The following is a 9,172-nucleotide window of genomic DNA, read 5'->3' as shown; positions in this document are numbered from 1 at the left end:
AAAAAAACTTCTACTAATCAGTTAGGACAAATCATAAGGAAGCTGGCAAAGATGATGTGCCAGTTTATCAGCTCAGACTGTGATTTGCTAGCTCATATATTGTCAGATGAAGCTGGATTTCTCAGCAGCAGTGAGCCACACAGTAACATGGAATGGTTAATCACTCGAATAAAAGTAATATTACTAATGCTGTTGAGTTTGGATTAATTACAAGAATGTTTTTTTTCTTTTTTCTTTCACCTTTCTTCCATGTGAACCAAAAGTCTGCTCGTTGTTGTTGGCTTTCACTTCAATTCAGAAATCATCATGTGATGATTTGATGAAAAGCTCGGTCGTGACTGTAAAGTCCAATTCAGGCCTTGAAGGTTCTGTTGCATTCTGGACAGTCCAGCCCTGGCGGTAACTTAAGTTGAGGGAGACTTATCTTGTCTATCCATCTCCTCCTCCTGTCTTCAGTTTCCTCTATTCCAGAACCTTGAACGACATTGTAGCATCATGTCCCCGCTGCTCATGCCAGTTCTTGACTAGAAGCTTCTGGCTTCACAAGCCCACTCCCATCGCCAATCCCTGATTGCCGGCAGACTTTGATTTGGGTGGTGATGATCGATGATGTTATGTAGAGTGATGATATCAGATGCCTGTGCATGGAATTGTTTTATGTATACTGAATGCTGCACTACATCCAGCACACAGAAAACTTGGCAGACCTGAGAGTGGACCCCATGGCAAGGTAAAATCGAGACAACCGGCACTCCCAAGTCTGCTGAAGCCTTCTTTCACCTTCACAGCCACTGGATTTAATTAACCTCATCCGCCTGCTCCGCCATTGAGGTCTTCCATTGGTTACTATTTAACCAACAGTTGGAGCCCTCACAGGTACTACCACTCTGGGCCAGAGTGGACCTAGGAGTAGTGGTGATTAAGGGGTAACTCCACATTCCCCAAAGCTCTGGAACTCCTGAACCACAGCCACACCACCGGTTGCAGTTTAGTGTCATGCCCAGGACCAAAGCAAAAGTCTGTTACAGTACCCATCCATCCATCCATCCATCCATCCATTATCTGTAGCCGCTTATCCTGTTCTACACACTGTAAAAAAAGAATAGTCGAGAATACTTGAAATTTCAAGGCAACCGTCTGCATTAAGAATTTTATGTTTTGCCAACGATGTATGCCCATGATAATCCAAACTATGATAACACTGTTATCTTTATTAAGAATTCTTAATTAAGTCAATTTTCAATTCCTCATTCTGCCAACATAGATTTCTCTTTTTGCTGAACAGTGGCATTCACAGTAGTACAAAAAGGCAACGGAGGTTATCACAATTTTTTTTTAGATTTTTTTTACCTTTATTTGGATAGGACAGTGTAGAGACAGGGAGGGATCGGGAAATGACCTCAGGTCGGAATCAAACCCGGGTCCCCGGATTTATGGTATGGCGCCTTATCCACCTGAGCCACGACAACATGAACTTCAACCGGAGAGAGAACCACATTGCCCAGCCCTTGCATTTGGGAGAGGAAACCCCGTGTCTTGGTCATTAAGAGCATGCGCTGAATAAACACCTGTGGCAATTACGTATTTTCAATTCAGATTATTCACTATTGCATATTTACACATCATTGAGGTGCACCCTATCAGTTTGATGTGGATTTTTCTGTTCGTTAATAATTATTCATATTTTCTTGTCCATTCAATTGTGAATATGGAATTACTTGAACAAAGCGTAATTCTATTTTTTAGAATTATCCACATCAAGAAAAATCCACATCAAACTGATAGGGTGCACCTCAATGATGTGTAAATATACAATAGTGAATAATCTGAATTGAAAATACATAATTGTCACAGGTGTTTATTCAGCGCATGCTCTGAATGACCAAGACACGTGATTTCCTCTCCCAAATGCAAAGGCTGGGCAATGTGGTTCTCTCTCCGGTTGAAGTTCATGTTGTCGTGGCTCAGGTGGATAAGGCGCCATACCATAAATCCGGGGGCCTGGGTTTGATTCCAACCTGAGGTCATTTCCTGATCTCTCTCCTGCTCATTTCCTGTCTCTACACTGTCCTATCCAAATAAAGGTGAAAAAAGCCCCCTCACACGGTGGTGTAGTGGTTAGCGCTGTCGCCTCACAGCAAGAAGGTCCTGGGTTCGAGCCCCGGGGCCGGCGAGGGCCTTTCTGTGTGGAGTTTGCATGTTCTCCCCGTGTCCGCGTGGGTTTCCTCCGGGTGCTCCGGTTTCCCCCACAGTCCAAAGACATGCAGGTTAGGTTAACTGGTGACTCTAAATTGACCGTAGGTGTGAGTGTGAATGGTTGTCTGTGTCTTTGTGTCAGCTCTGTGATGACCTTTCGCCCGTAGTCAGCTGGGATAGGCTCCAGCTTGCCTGCGACCCTGTAGAAGGATAAAGCAGCTACAGATAATGAGATGAGATGAAAAGCCCCCCCAAAAATTTGTGATAACCTCAATTGCCTTTTTGTACTACTGTGAATGCCACTGTTCAGCAAAAAGAGAAATCTATGTTGGCAGAATGAGGAATTGAAAATTGTCTTAATAAAGATAACAGTGTTATCATAGTTTGGATTATCATGGGCACATCGTTGGCAAAACATAAAATTATTAATGCAGATGGTTGCCTTGAAATTTCAAGTATTCTCAACTATTCTTTTTTACAGTGCAGGGTCACAGGCAAGCTGGAGCCTATCCCAGCTGACTATGGGTGAGAGGTGGGGTACACCCTGGACAAGTTGCCAGGTTATCGCAGGGCTGACAAAAAGACAAACAACCATTCACACCTACGGTCAATTTAGAGCCTGCTACAGTACCAATTTAAAAAAAAAAGACACGACATCTCATAAATTTGGGCGGCACGGTGGTGTAGTGGTTAGCGCTGTCGTCTCACGGCAAGAAGGTCCTGGGTTCGAGCCCTGTGGCCGGTGAGGGCCTTTCTGTGTGGAGTTTGCATGTTCTCCCCGTGTCTGCGTGAGTTTCCTCCGGGTGCTCCGGTTTCCCCCACAGTCCAAAGACATGCAGGTTAGGTTAACTGGTGACTCTAAATTGACCGTAGGTGTGAATGTGAGTGTGAATGGTTGTCTGTGTCTATGTGTCAGCCCTGTGATGACCTGGTGACTTGTCCAGGGTGTACCCCGCCTTTCGCCCGTAGTCAGCTGGGATAGGCTCCAGCTTGCCTGCGACCCTGTAGAAGGATAAAGCGGCTAGAGATAATGAGATGAGATGAGATCTCATAAATTTGGGCGGCACGGTGGTGTAGTGGTTAGCGCTGTCGTCTCACGGCAATAAGGTCCTGGGTTCGAGCCCTGTGGCCGGTGAGGGCCTTTCTGTGTGGAGTTTGCATGTTCTCCCCGTGTCTGCGTGAGTTTCCTCCGGGTGCTCCGGTTTCCCCCACAGTCCAAAGACATGCAGGTTAGGTTAACTGGTGACTCTAAATTGACCGTAGGTGTGAATGTGAGTGTGAATGGTTGTCTGTGTCTATGTGTCAGCCCTGTGATGACCTGGTGACTTGTCCAGGGTGTACCCCGCCTTTCGCCCGTAGTCAGCTGGGATAGGCTCCAGCTTGCCTGTGACCCTGTAGAACAGGATAAAGTGGCTAGAGATAATGAGATGAGATCTCATAAATTTGAATCATCTCTTGGTTGTATGCTTATACCAAGTAAAATTGCTCATCTTTCTTTGATGATTGATCAAACTATGTTTTTATCAGTGATGCCACTGAATGAGCTCCACAGCTTCACAAGCTAGCAAGTTGACTAACTTACCTTCACTGATGATCAAGAGTTTGAAAATTGTTATATATTTTGACAGGTTTGGCTATTGAAGATTACCTTACATATACTGTAATCTCCCAGTAGGGGCGGTACGGTGGTGTAGTGGTTAGCGCTGTCGCCTCACAGCAAGAAGGTCTGGGTACAAGCCCCGTGGCTAGCGAGGGCCTTTCTGTGCGGAGTTTGCATGTTCTCCCCGTGTCCACGTGGGTTTCCTCCGGGTGCTCTGGTTTCCCCCACAATCCAAAGACATGCAGGTTAGGTTAACTGGTGACTCTAAATTGACCGTAGGTGTGAATGTGAGTGTGAATGGTTGTCTATGTGTCAGCCCTGTGATGACCTGGCGACTTGTCCAGGGTGTACCCTGCCTTTTGCCTGTAGTCAGCTGGGATAGGCTTTAACTTGCCTGCGACCCTGTAGAACAGGATAAAGCGGCTAGAAATAATAAGATGAGATAATCTCCCAGTTATGCTTGTTTGTGACAAATTCAAGGCAGACAAATTTGCTAACTGGCTAGCTACTGGGAATAGCATTTTTAGGAGTTGTAGGGTGTAGAGATGATCCTAGACAATTTTCAAGAATTCAACAGGGGTTCTTTGAATGTATTTGCATCTATACACCTCATTCAATGAGACAGTTTGTGAGTATTAGCAGTCAGCTAGTCGGGATGGTCAGAGTTAGCATCATACTAGCTAACATTTGAGAAAATAGGAATATATCTGTTGTTAGTTAGCATATTGGTACTAACCCCCCATAAATTTGTTTTGATTCCAGCTTGTATTGCGACAAAACAGGACAAACACCAAGGGGGATGAATACTTTTGTAAGACACAATACTTGCCATGTCTACCAATTCATGCAGTAGTCTACATCTTTTGACAGGTGAACATCACCTACCGCTTTTAGCTCTAAAAACTACCGCATTACAAAATAATCAGCGAACACTGTTGGATTCACTCTTCTGATCCCACTTCAGCTGTTTTCAGCACAGGTGATACAGGTATAGAGCATCAAATAGTCATATTAAGTGAAGCTGAGAGCCAATGAAATGGCATGTGTGGCAGCGGGGGTGTGGTCAAATGCCGGTCTGTGACAGGAGGGCGGAGTCAGGGAAGGTAAGTGGCAGAATCATTACACCTGACATCAATTAACCTGTGTTTGTGTGTGTCTTCCCAGTGACCGTGCCCTACTTAAGGAGGGAGAGCAAGAGCAGAGGAGCTCATCCCCGAACTAGACACTGGTTGTGTGTGTGTGTCTGTTCGATTGAAAGATTGTTCACTGAAAAGTGTGGCAATAAAGCCCTATTGCGAACCTGATCTCTGTCCTGCCGTGCTCTGTGCTCCACCCACGCATAGTGAACCATTACAGTGGTGCTGAAACCCGGGATAATATTGGAGCGCAGCAGCCGTTCAGCCCCATGGAGTCCTCCCCGTTCGCCGACCTGGTCCATGCCCTTGCCACGGCCCAGCAAAGCCAGCACCAGGCGCTAGTCACCCTCCGAAAGGAACAAGAACAGCGCTTCGAGGCCCTGGTGCTGGCCCAGCAAGAAGATCAGGAGGCGTTCCGGCACCTCCTTGCGTCGGCGGGGTCCACCAGCGCTCCCACCGCAGGCCCGTCCCCCCTCACCCTAACCAAGATGGGTCCGCAGGACAACCCCGAGGCATTTATCGCGGTCTTCGAGCAAGTCGTGGAGGCCTTGGGGTGGCTGATGGAGCAGTGCGCGGCGCGCCTCCTCCCCCTGCTAACAGGAGAGGCACACCTGGCCGCGCTACAGCTCCCCGCCGACCTCCACCAGGTCCTCTACGCGGACCTCCACCGGGCCGTCCTCCAGCGTGTGGGGTGCACACCGGAGCAGCAGCACCAGCGCTTCCGTGCTCCACGCTTGGAGGAAGTCGGCCGGCCATTTGCGTTTCGCCAGCAACTCCGGGACGCCTGCTGGCGGTGGTTGAGGGCCGACAACCACGACGCCGAGGGGATCATCGACCAGGTGGTGCTGGAGCAATTCATCGCTCACTTGCCAGCAGGAACCGCGGAGTGGGTCCAATGCCACCACCCGGCATCGCTGGATCAGGCAGTTGAGCTGGCGGAGGACCATTTGGCAGGTGTTCCGGTGGCAGGACAGCAGACAGCCTCTTCTCTCCTCTCCTCTTCTCTCTCTCTCTCCCCCTCTTCCTGTGTCCCGTCCACACCCCATTCCCCCACCGCGGAGGTGGGGGCCGGCACCACCCCAGCCGGCCCGCCGTACCCGCGGTGCCCTTCCATTTCTCCCTTCTGTGTCTGTCTCTCCCCCCCTCAGGTGAGTGAGCCCCAGAACACCAGTGCAGAGAGGAAGCCCGGGCCTGTTTGCTGGCGCTGCGGGGAGCCAGGCCACCTTCAACAGCAGTGCACGGTGATGGAGGTGGGCGCGGTGGTTTGGATCCCCGACACGCCAGAGGCCGCCCTCGATCGGGCCGGAGCGTATCGCATACCGGTGAGTATTCAAGGGGATACATATCAGGTGTTGGTGGATTCCGGTTGTAATCAAACCTCAATTCACCAAAGCCTGGTGCAAAATGAGGCATTGGGGGGAGCACAGGGGGTGAAGGTGTTGTGTGTGCACAGGGATGTTCATAGCTACCCGTTGGTGTCGGTCCACATTTTTTTCCGAGGGGAAAAATGCATAGTAAAGGCGGCGGTTAATCCTTGCCTCACTCACTCAATAATTTTGGGGACTGATTGGCTGGGATTCGGGGAGTTGATGAGCTGTTTAGTGGAGAGTGGGTCCTGCCATGCTTCAGCAGGGGGAGGTCCTGGTGTCACCTTGGCAGGAGCAGCTGTCACAGAGCCGTCTACATCATCTCTGCGTCAGAGTGAGGAGCCACTGGCTCCTCCTCTCTCTCTTGAGGAATCCCTCGTGGATTTCCTGTTAGAACAGTTGCGAGACGAGACTCTGGGGCATGCATTTGACCAAGTGAGAGCAATCGATGGTCAAACGCTCCTGCCGAACACCACCCCGTCCATCCCCTATTTTTCTATTATGAAAGATAGATTATACCGAGTGACGCAGGACACTCAGACGAAAGAGCAAGTCACGCAGCTTTTAATTCCCAAGAGCCGCCGGGAATTGGTATTCCAGGCGGCTCACTTTAATCCCATGGCTGGACACTTAGGGCAGCATAAGACACTAGCCCGAATAATGGCCCGATTCTATTGGCCGGGGATTCGCGGCGATGTTCATAGGTGGTGCACGGCGTGCCGCGAATGCCAGTTAGTAAATCCAGCGGCCATTCCAAAAGCGCCTTTGCGCCCCCTACCATTAATCGAGACCCCATTCGAAAGAATTGGGATGGATCTCGTCGGGCCATTAGATCGGTCAGCACGAGGGTACCACTTTATATTAGCCCTGGTGGACTATGCAACGCGATACCCGGAAGCAGTGCCCCTGCGCAATATCTCAGCATGCAGTATTGTGGAGGCACTCTTCCGCATTATCTCCAGAGTTGGAATCCCGAAAGAGATTCTGACTGATCAAGGCACCACGTTTATGTCACGGACACTGCGCGAACTGTATGAGTTATTGGGGATTAAGCCGATCCGCACCAGCATGTATCACCCACAAACAGATGGTTTAGTGGAACGGTTCAATCGCACCCTCAAGAATATAATTAAAAAATTCATAAGTGAGGACGCACGTAATTGGGATAAGTGGCTAGAGCCCTTGTTGTTTTCAGTGCGAGAGGTCCCCAAGCCTCCACGGGGTTCTCCCCGTTCGAATTATTATATGGGCATAAGCCGCGCAGTATTCTAGATGTGCTGCGGGAAAATTAGGAGGAGGGACCTTCCCAAAGTAAAAACGAAATTCAATATGTTATGGACCTGCGCGCAAAACTCCACACGATCACCCACCTAACCCAGGAGAATTTGCGGCAGGCCCAAGAACGGCAAGCCCGCCTGTACAACAAGGGTACGCGCCTTAGGGAGTTCGCACCGGGAGATAAGGTACTCGTACTATTGCCCACATCAAGCTCCAAATTGATCGCCAAGTGGCAAGGACCCTTTGAGGTCACACAGCAAGTCGGGGATATCGACTACGAGGTGAGGCGAACGGACAGGGGTGGGGCGCTACAGATTTACCACCTCAATCTGCTTAAACTCTGGAATGAGGAGGTCCCCATGGCGTTGGTGTCAGTGGTTCCGGAGAAGGCGGAGCTGGGGCCGGAGGTTCAAAAAGGGGCATTGGCATCACGTACCTCTCCGGTCCCCTGTGGAGACCACCTCTCCCCGACCCAACTCACGGAGGTCGCCCAGTTGCAGACCGAGTTTTCGGACATGTTCTCGCCCCTGCCCAGTCGCACCGACCTCATAGAGCATCACGTTGAGACGCCCCCAGGGGTGGTAGTGTGTAGCCGCCCTTACAGGCTGCCTGAACACAAAAAAAGGTGGTTCGGGAAGAACTCGAGGCCATGCTCGAAATGGGCATCATCGATGAGTCCCACAGTGACTGGAGCAGCCCGGTGGTCTTGGTACCCAAGGCCGACGGGTCAGTCCGGTTCTGTGTCGACTATAGAAAAGTCAACGCGGTGTCTAAATTCGACGCGTACCCAATGCCTCGTATTGATGAGTTGCTCGATCGACTCAGCACTGCTCGCTTTTATTCGACACTGGATTTGACGAAGGGATATTGGCAGATCCCCTTGACTCCACTATCCCGAGAAAAAACGGCCTTTTCCACACCGTTTGGTTTACACCAATTCGTCACACTTCCATTTGGGCTGTTTGGGGCGCCCGCTACGTTTCAGTGGCTGATGGACAGGGTCCTCCGCCCCCACGCCACCTATGCAGCCGCCTATCTCGATGACATCATCGTCTATAGTAATGACTGGCCGAGGCACCTCAAACATCTAAGGGCCATCCTTAGGTCGCTGAGGCGAGTGGGTCTCACAGCCAACCCGAAGAAGTATGTAATTGGGTGGGTGGAAGTACGGTATCTGGGCTTCCACTTGGGCAATGGGCAGGTGCGTCCCCAAATTAACAAGACCGCAGCAATTGCTGCCTGCCCGAGGCCCAAGACCAAAAAGGGGGTGAGACAGTTCCTGGGGCTGGCTGGCTATTATCGTAGGTTTATACCTAATTATTCGGACGTCACCAGCCCGCTGACTGATCTGACTAAAAAGGGGGCACCAGATCCGGTCCAGTGGACAGAGCAATGCCAGCGGGCTTTTTCTGAGGTAAAGGCTGCACTGTGTGGGGGGCCACTTTTACACTCCCCTGACTTTTCTCTCCCCTTTGTGTTACAGACCGATGCGTTGGACAGAGGGCTGGGGGTGGTTTTGTCCCAGGAGGTGGAGGGGGAGGACCGCCCCGTCCTGTACATCAGTAGGAAGCTGTCGGTGCATGAGGGGCGCTACA

Source organism: Neoarius graeffei, chromosome 6 (assembly GCF_027579695.1).
Source record: "Neoarius graeffei isolate fNeoGra1 chromosome 6, fNeoGra1.pri, whole genome shotgun sequence".
Classification (NCBI taxonomy): domain Eukaryota; kingdom Metazoa; phylum Chordata; class Actinopteri; order Siluriformes; family Ariidae; genus Neoarius; species Neoarius graeffei.
The sequence above is the reverse complement of the archived record's forward strand: the minus strand, read 5'-3'. Positions refer to the sequence as shown.